This window comes from Mytilus galloprovincialis, chromosome 7, assembly GCF_965363235.1.
Source record: "Mytilus galloprovincialis chromosome 7, xbMytGall1.hap1.1, whole genome shotgun sequence".
Taxonomy (NCBI): domain Eukaryota; kingdom Metazoa; phylum Mollusca; class Bivalvia; order Mytilida; family Mytilidae; genus Mytilus; species Mytilus galloprovincialis.
This window is the reverse complement of record NC_134844.1, coordinates 19657313-19667826: the sequence shown is the minus strand read 5'-3', so window position 1 is coordinate 19667826 and position 10514 is coordinate 19657313. Positions and strand designations below refer to the sequence as shown.

The 10514-nt window shown below is 33.2% G+C and overlaps 1 long non-coding RNA gene across 1 annotated transcript; it reads right to left on the bottom strand.

The window, feature by feature from the left end:
• Positions 1 to 6133: 6133 nt before the first annotated feature.
• LOC143082480 (uncharacterized) lies at positions 6134 to 9533 on the bottom strand. Its single transcript, XR_012980404.1, has 2 exons — positions 8366 to 9533; positions 6134 to 8033 (listed from the first exon to the last, which is right to left on the bottom strand). It is a non-coding gene; the product is annotated as an uncharacterized LOC143082480 (long non-coding RNA).
• Between the last annotated feature and the right edge of the window lie 981 nt (positions 9534 to 10514).

The window sequence follows — 10514 nt, the reverse complement described above, 5'->3', positions numbered from 1 at the left end:
GATTTGAAATTAATTCATATAATTATTCGTACATAAATGATAGTGCATCATAAGGTTCTAAAGGCTGGTTGGTATAATTATGCATGTTTATTGAATGTTCATGTTTAAAACTGCAATCAATTGTATTTCATGTATATGTACCAAGTTGTACTTTAATAATAAAAATATCTATCTATCTATACGTACAAACGAAGCGCACATACGTACACGAAGAAACTGAAGCAAAACAATATGAGGATGGAAAAGGTAACAGAGAATGCATGTTTACTGAAAGTCAATGGCGTATCCAGGATTTAAAAGGGGTTGAAGAAACTACCAGTTAATAGCTGAACAAGCATAAGGACAGGCGGATTTACGATTATGTCAAAAATTCGAAAAAATGCGCATTTTTTGTCATTAATGGATAGTTAGCATAGTACAAAATCAGACATTAATTTAGACAAACGCAACTCCATAGAAGTACTCTCGCTCGTGACAAATTTTAAATGTTGTAAAACAGGATATGTAATTAATTGGTTTGGAGTAGATAAGGGTAAACGATTCATCTGGGTCATGCCATATATATACAAAACTTAAAACATTGAAGTATTGAATAATATTAAATGCTTGAAATGAAGATTAGGTTGTCGTCCTACCTTGACATTTTACGATTCTTGTACAATATTTCTTTCCACTGTAGATAGTTTGTTATGACTGCCTGGCTATTTGTTGTCATGGTAGCAATACTTTGAAGGATATCAAACTTGGTATGAAAATATTGAATGTTTATATGATTATGCACATCTTTATTAAAGATTTAAATAATTTGAGAAATATCGTATGGAATGAAATCGATCCCAGGGGAAAACTTTAAATGAGGCATGGTAAACGGTTCACGAATTTGCGTGTCTATTTTGCGCAGGGGCTATGCAAACCTTCTTTCAGTTTGAATCGTTCCGATCTTATTGGATAGTACGATACAAACCGAAGGTATATGAACTATTGGTAAGCAGGTGTTCTTCTGGTAATAGAAAATTCTTTTAGTCTTAAGAAAATTAGAGTGAACATCGAGCACACCCACCACAGTCGCTATTCCATAACCCGAATTAGCTTCCCCGGTACTCGGAGGGTTCAATAAACCAAGCAGTGTACCAATGATCCTGCCGTTTTGGTTAGCAAGATATACCCATTTATAATAAAAAAAAAAATATCTCGCTGGTTAGTGGTATTAAGAAACCGATAAAAGTTTATAATGGGAAATTTTTAATGGTTTATAATTCTAAATATATTGACATCGATTTTTACGTTAAACGAACAAATGTATACAAGTTATCATTCGTAATTTATCTCTCACGGACGACTTGACAAATTTACTAAACAAAACGGAATGGTTTCCGTTTATCGGTCGACGGATTCATAGAGGCATGTTCTGACTAGCTACTTAGAAGAGCCTGGGTCATAGAGTTTAGATAATCATTTAGAATGTTTGGGTAAAAAATAAACAATGGAGAAAAATGGGGAGGTTGGGGGGATAAGGAGAGGAGAAGAAGGGGTGCTTAGATATAAAGAAAAAATAAAATTAATGGGAACAATTAGTTAGGCTTAAAAAAAATAATGTCGACAGGAACTTGAGCGTGCGAGCAAATAGTCTGTATGTTTGGATGTTTGACAGTGTTTTCTGACAACAAAAAAAAGTTCTCTGTTTTTTTCCTATAGGGTTCTATGTTCTATGTTGTGCACAGTGGCTGACAGCCTGTATACCAAACACTAGAAATAGCAGCTTATATTTAAAAGTTTTAATATTCAAGACTGTCATGGAGGAAACACTACTTTAAATCAGTGCCAATTACCGTTCATAGATTTTATTTTTACAAATAATTATATTTTATATCTATACAAATCCTTAGAATCATTAAAAATAAAAATGGGAAGCTGAACTTTTCTTCTGACAATATGGGCAGTGAGTCTGAAATACATGCAACTTTTAAATCGACGAAATGGTCTTAGTTGTGTTGGTGAACAGAATCGTCAAATCCTTCATACGGTGTGTCCTTTTCTTGTGGGTGAGTCATTACTAGAATTTCTCCTGAGGTTGAAATATTTTTAATCCATGACAATTTTGCCCTGTATAATCAAAATTATTACGAGAATTAAAAAAAAAAGTGTATGCAAAAAGGAAAATGTGGTGTGAATTATAATGAGACAACATTTCAAGAGAGACCAAGTAACGTAGTAGTAATTAAGCAGCTGTGATGATTTTGTATCTTCGGTTAATAGATTGTTTAGATTAGTTACAGTTCGGCAGAAGCCTTACTTTATATATTTGAACTGAATTCTTTCAAACCAAGCTTGGTGTTAAACAAGGCGATAACTTGAGTCCTAACTTGTTTAAAATATTTATAAATAGCCTTCCAGATTATTTTACACAAACCAGACATCCAATTATGCTGGATGGCAAACTCATTCATTGCCTTATGTATGCTGATGACATTGAAATTTTATCAAACCCATCAGAATGACTACAAGAGAAATTAAACAAACTTCATGATTTTTACAATGATTGGTGCTTAAATATAATACTAAGAAAAGTAAAGTGTTGATATTCAACAAGGCGGGCAGACATATCTCTCAAAAATTTATTTTCAACAAAAATGAGCTGAAACTTCAAACTATGTAATGATTTTTTAGTGCATAATCGGGCAGAATCAATTATCTCAGATGGTGCCATTAAAACAAAATACATATATGGTTTGGCGATATCTGGCCACAGCTTTTATTCATAATATGATAGATTCATATAATATATAATATATATATATATAGATAGATAGACCATAGATGTATATGTATATGTAGATAGATCTATGGTCGGTTACCCGAAGATAATATGGCAACCAGATAGATAGATAGATAGATATATATGAAAATGTAAAGATGCACCGTGGGATACACTGGTGCTTTAAATTTAGAAAACACCGTGGGATACACAAGTGTAGTCTGTATTATCCAAAAACTTAAAATTTCATAGTTAACATTAAGATTCGATGCAGCGAATTCTGCCATTTACGGGAATATATTTATGATGCTCAAAGTTCAAATAAAAGTCACTTTTCTCAACAGCAAACAAGTTAACATCATCAGTCAAATCTGTATCACCACTGTCACCGACACAAACCTGAAAAATAAATACAAAAGAGCAGTATCTTGTACAATAAAAAGGAGTGGGAGGGCGGGTTTTCAAGTTTACCGCTTACGAAATTTAAACAGCTTGCTTGCTGCGATGAAATTCTAAAAAGGACTAAATGACGTCACAGAATATAACGTCACTCATGTTGGGTAAATCTAAAACATGAAACACAATCCGTGAGTGGCCCCGGCGATAACTGAATTTAAGTCTATTAACTTAAATTCCATTATCTCAGATGGTGCCATTAAAACAAAATACATATATGGTTTGGCGATATCTGGCCACAGCTTTTATTCATAATATGATAGATTCATATAATATATAATATATATATATATAGATAGATAGACCATAGATGTATATGTATATGTAGATAGATCTATGGTCGGTTACCCGAAGATAATATGGCAACCAGATAGATAGATAGATAGATATATATGAAAATGTAAAGATGCACCGTGGGATACACTGGGCTTTAAATTTAGAAAACACCGTGGGATACACAAGTGTAGTCTGTATTATCCAAAAACCTAAAATTTCATAGTTAACATTAAGATTCTATGCAGCGAATTCTGCCACATTGACGGAGGAAAACAGAGACTCTGTCAACCGCCATAAAAAGGGCGGTTCGCTGCAAAGCTGTGAACCAGATATGAGATAACTACAGATAGATAGATAGATACATATTTTTATTTAACGTACAACTTGGTACATATATATATATATTAAATAATCTAGATAGATAGATATTTTATTTAACGTACAACTTGGTACATATATATGATCAATATTCTAGATAGATAGATAGATATTTTTATTTAAAGTACAACTTGGTACATATATATGTTAAATAATCTAGATGATGTTTTGTGAACAACTGTTCAAAACATATTTACCTACACAGATAAAAATACTTACCAAAACTACAGCAAACCATAAGATAGTTGATTGTATTTGTATATCATAAAATATAGTATATTATAGTATATCAACAAATAATATTAAAGATGTTTAAGAATTCATTTCATAAGCAGGTTATGGGTGACAAGTGAAAAACATCCAGTTGAAATATTTCTGGTCTGATCGAAAATCATAATATTTTATGTAGCAACCCTGGCAGCTAATTATAAAGGCAATAAATAGTTGTAAATTCTATAGCAGCACCGTCCATGTTTGCATTGGTCAAATTTGAGACCATCCTTACTTAAGAATGATGAATCTCACAATCCATCTGATCATGTTCTTCATCTCATTGTGCAAAGACCCACTCTAGAACTACCTGTACCATTACCTGCTACAAGTTTATTAAAAATATGTTGGATCCTTATAGTTTCATTATTTAATCTGAGTTAACTTTTTAACATGCGACAAATATGCCACCACAAAAATGCATTTCTGTGGCTAGACCTAAGTCAACCCCATCTGGAGGATGTCAGTCTGCTACAAAAACATACTTACTATTGAGGATTCTACTATTCAAACATCAAACATTAAAGCTAATAGGATCTCCTACAATTCTTGTACGGCAAATAGCTACATGGAAGTACATGTATAGTTACATAGTAATACGAATACAATTTAAAGCATAATAAATCAAGAAAAATAATAATTCTCTGTAAAACCCTGTATTAAGTGTCAGTATTGGATCTCCAACCCTTTTAATAATCGTCCAAAAACAATTGAAAGGACAGCTTCAAATACACTGAATTCATACCAAGTATAACCAACACAAGATAAGAAAATATTGCTAGACTTCAGCATGACTCTGGTTGTGGTAAATGTAAAGGCCTGGAGTGTTTAATACCCTCTTAAAAACTCAAACCTCAATTTTGACACATCATTAAATTACTAAAAAAATATCCAATCCTAGTAAATTAGTAATGTCACAATTTTTGTTGAGAGAGATACAAAATGTACAAGTAAGCAATACCTTAACCTTAAAGAGATAGGAAATGTATTCGATAAATCAACTAGAGAACCGAACTCATGAAAAAAGGAAAGACTGTCCTCTCTGATACATCTGTATGTACTGGGTGGTGTGGAACTTACAAATAAACGGTTACAAAAGGTCTGAAATAACAGTAATAAATTCACTTGGGGTAATAGCAGGATAAACATCTGCAGTTGGGACCAAGCATCTGAAGCAATCCCTCTAAAAACCAGAAATGGCTTCAGCCATAATGCAAAATTTGTACCAGATCAGTGATAATGAATGTCATACTAAACTCTAATCTAAAATAAAAGTTCATACCAAACTTACATAGGCCAGAGGCCCCAGACTTGGAACAGATACTAAAATGCCAAGGGGTTAAACAAGTTTTTAAAATCTCAACCAAATGAAGAAGAAACAAACGCACAGCAATACGCACAGTAAAAATCACACAGTTTAAAGAAGTCCAGTGGCGGATCCAGAACTTTTCCTAAAGGGGGGGCCCGCTGACTAACCTAAAGGGGGGGGGGGGGGGCTCCAGTCATGCTTCAATGATTCCCTATATAATCAACCAACTTTTTCCCACAAAAGGGGGGCCCAGGCCCCCAAACCCCCCCCCCCCCCCCCCCCCCCCCCCCCCCGCTGGATCCGCCTATGAAGTCAGAGTCAAATATCAGAATAGGTAACAAATCAAACAAAACAAAAATTGAAAATGACAATATTACATAAATCAACAACGGACTACTAACAGTTACCGACATGCCAGCTCCAGACCTCAATTTAACTGTTCGAAAAACTATGTCTTCAATATATACGAAATATCTAGCACCATCCCGTCATGGAGGTTTAATATCATATCATCATAAAATATATTAGAGAAACAAACTCTTATCATACCTGCAACTGGTTTAAAAATAAAGGAGTTTTAGTCCAATGTGAAGATGTGCAAGTGAATCAATATTGAAGCCAAAATAAGCCGTATATATGCAGGCAACAGTATCCCTACTTTATATAAGTTTGCTTTTATGTTTCGTTAGTTTTTGAGGTAAATGCTGACATTTGTCCGTTGTAAAGTGTATTACCATAAAAGATTGGATGGTCAATACCTGAATGTGTAAGATGTCTATGTAGAGGTGAAATTCCTATAATGTAAACGCCCATAAATACAAAGCAAGAATAACTGGATCAACTCAGGCAAACGGAAATTAAAAGAATGACTATGAGAATCCTATACTAGAGTCTAAATCCATGTAAGCAGAAACAAACATTTAGTATAACAGCAGCAACCACTCTTTCTCTCTCTCGTCTTGGGTTTGAACCAGGTTGCCCAAAAAAACACTTATTTCCATTAAAGGACTAGGTGATTTGAACTTGGATATCACAAGAAGGCCTAGATTATGCAAAGTAAACATGGTTAAAGTTACCTGTTAGGACATCCAAAAGTTATAAAGGATGACCTGTGTTACACAAAAAAACAAAACACAAACAAGTGCTTAACAACATCTAGATACCCTCATAATTAAAAGCATAACATTTAAAATAGTCCCAGCGTTCATGCTAACTGAAATTCAACCTGTACTATAATTTTCGTTAATTAATAACAACCATAATTTAGAATCAACTGTTGCCAAGCAACCAGTAGGGCCAATGATTTTATGCAAATGAAAAGTTCCTCATGATGCTTCCAGCCTAAACTAACAAACTGACACCTAAACATACAGCGTAGGATACTCATAAATTGCGCAACTCCAAGAATCTCCAAGGATGACGATTACAATACATTCTAGTATATATATAAATTAAAGCTGAACATTGTCGACACCTAAATACTAAAGATTTTTAACGGTGGAGCAGACTGCAAGACAAGCTGTAAATAATTACTTAGTTTGTACTAGATTTGCTAATATTACATGTACATACATGTATATATCCGTTTAACTGCAACGACAAATTTAAATTACACAAAACTTGTAAGTCTCATTTTAAAAGTTGGTTACAAGATAAAACCATTTGGCCCCTTTTTTCCCTTAATATATATATATAAAAAAATCAATAATAATGAAAAGTTCCCACACACCTAAGACTAGTTGGTAGGGTTTGTGGCAAACAGAAATATTTGCAGTCTGTCCTAAAATGGTGATCAATAAATATAGACTTCTATTAATTTTGTCCTTTAAATTGTGGTACTTTATTGCAAAATCTGTATTCATGCAGTACATGCATATCTGATTTTTAATATTCAGATTATTAAACAAGATAAATATTATAATGTTATATAAATCGGTAGCGTCCTCCATTCAAAATGTGATAATATACCAAACAACATTTAAAAGTTTCACATGTAATATATTTATATAACAATTATATATAATTGTAACCTCATATTTACGAATGTTTTTTATTTCAAACACATGATGCGGCATCCCATCATGTTATGGCCATATAAATTTATAAAAGTAACACATTCAGCAATATTTTATGGGTTTTAAGTTTAGAAACTGAGATATAAACGTTGCACAAATCTTTTCAATCTAACCCATAAGATTAGAAAAAGTTGTCTTAATCTTTATAAATATGTTTGTTATATGTTGGAATCACATGTACATTTTGTACATGAGGGGTTTAACTTAAAAGTAAATACTGCTTTTAACTAGTAAATCTTCTAGACGATTACCTGATAAATTCTCAACTGGATCATACTAATGCAGAGCTCTAGGGGTTTGCATAAATAACGTCTGATGATGATCCAATGTACAAATGTATGTGACCAAAGGAGTTGAGTTAGTGGCGTGATGAGTCGTGAATCCAGTCTAGTCTGGTGACCCATCTGTAAAAACTGGTGTGTCCTTGTTGTCTAAGTCTCTGGTCCAACTGTTACAACCCTTGGCCGTGTTCTGTGGTTGAGCAAGGTCTCTAACTGATCTTCCCAACATTGTGCTACAACTCAACAAAAAGTAAATATTAGTTCCACAATGCTACATAGCATTGACATAACAAAACCAAATGACTGTACAAAGAAACAATAACAATAAAAAATTATGTATACTCATACATGTAGTTGTGTCGATAATAGTTACAATAATTTAAAAAAAAATAATAATTCAAAATTAGTATATATACAGATTTATATATTTATTAAACTTAAATCCATAGTCAGTTGATAGTAACATAGTGTAATATTTGTATATAATTGAGTTATTACAATACTAATTCAAGCTGTGGCCTGTTGACATATGGCTAAATTCTTGATTTAACGGAACTATTCATACCATATCGACCTAGTCTAGGCTAGAGAGTAGTAGCAACTAAAAAATGTATACAGGTCACTGTGATGAACGACTCTTGACAGTTTTTAGTACACAAATGTGTAGGTACACGCAAAATTTATAGCCGGATATATACAGATAATGATAATGTTTGCTTAAATCCACCAGCAAGCTAACATTTAGCAATGATTTCTGTTGGCTACTGCTTCTTAACTCCGGGTATGGTCTCTGTTCAAGATTTCCAAGATTTTTGTTTATTTGTATCGAAAGTTGAACTTCCGGTTACGAACCTGGGTCCTTCGCCCCAAAGAGTACGTCCCTTTTACGTTCATATCCTTTCATGGAACATTTGCTGTATATGTGCTATGAAAGATCTAGATACACAATTACCGATGTATTACTTTTAATTCGGAAGTTTTCGGGAATTCATTAGATAACACCTGCCCCCACAACACATAATCATTAAAGACACGTTACTAACCTGCATGATCTGTTACAGCGCAAAATACAATTAGTTAGGCTTACCCATAGGCATAGGCACTAGACGATCTGTCAATACTCAATTTCAATAGTATAAGATATGGGAAAAAGTAATATATAAAAAATTTTAAATAAAAACAAATTAAACTCGTCGTCACGATATAAATATATCATGATAATTATACACACGAATACATGCATCTAATTCTACGTAGAAATATACAATGACGCATGGTAAACATTATTATAATCTGCAAATCTTAGGACAATGTTGCATCTAATTACTCACACTTGTAAAAATTAAATAATTATAAAAATGAAAACGACATTCATGGGACCAATTTCTCATTCAGTCTTTGCATGTGCTCTCCACGTGGCGATGAAATATGGTTAAAAAATGACGATCGATAAAACGAATTCTTTCTAAGAATACTTCTAATAAACATTAGAAGCATGAGGGAGGTTATAACCATACAAATTCTAACACTAGTCTACTTTACTATTTCAATTTTCAATTTTCAAGTTTACCGCTTACGAAATTTAAACAGCTTGCTTGCTGCGATGAAATTCTAAAAAGGACTAAATGACGTCACAGAATATAACGTCACTCATGTTGGGTAAATCTAAAACATGAAACACAATCCGTGAGTGGCCCCGGCGATAACTGAATTTAAGTCTATTAACTTAAATTCCATTTGCGCCAATGGCAGTTTTGAAAAGGTATTAATTGCGCCACTCTCTTTTATTTTGATGGTATTAATTGCGCCAATAAATGAAATGAAATTGCGCCACATTTACTTGTAAATATTTTTTACTTATATCATACCTGCACATGTTTTACCTATAGCATACATGTACTATTATTAAAATTTCCACTAAAGATTTAATTGAACACTCATCAAATTTAAGAAAACTCACCAAAAAATAAATTGTTTAGTAATAGAATATTTTTTCACGAGTCAAGAGTGTCTGATATACCATTCAAGAAAATAGAGTCTGATAGAGGAAAAACCGGTCATCATTGTTGAAGAACACAAAATTCCGTCAGGCATTTGTACAGAAAACTGGAGAAATAAGGTGGAGATGTAACAGTTAAGGAAAACTGGAGAAATAAGGTGGAGATGTACAGTTAAGTCGTGTTGTGCTAGGTTTTTCACAGATGAATCGTGTACAATTATTTCGAATGGAGAATTAGATTATATGTCATGAAACAAAAGTCCAGAAACAAGAACGTCAAATTTTGAGAACTGCGTGCAAAAGAAAAGCAACCGATATGTTGCCAGAGCGACCGTCTAAAATAAAAAAATTCAGAGCTCTTCAAAATTGAAGAAGAAAATTTAGAAAAGAAAGATTTAAGATATGTGCGTCAGTCAATGTATATGGAGAGAATAAAACTGCATCGGGCTCAACCTAAAGGTCGAGCAGAATTTCACAGAATGTTGGATGATATTGGTGTTGTTACAAACAAAGATGATGACTTTGTATTGTGTAACGAGCCAGAAAGCGGGATAATTTTATGAGGATGATTACTTTATTGACGCAAATGATACCTATAGTTTTGAAAATTAGGTGGCGCAAAAGAAGTATTGCATGGCGCAATTAAGTTGTGGCGCAAATGAGTTACTTTTTGGCGCAAAAAGATATCGCCCGCATAATCCTACTGTTAAAGATG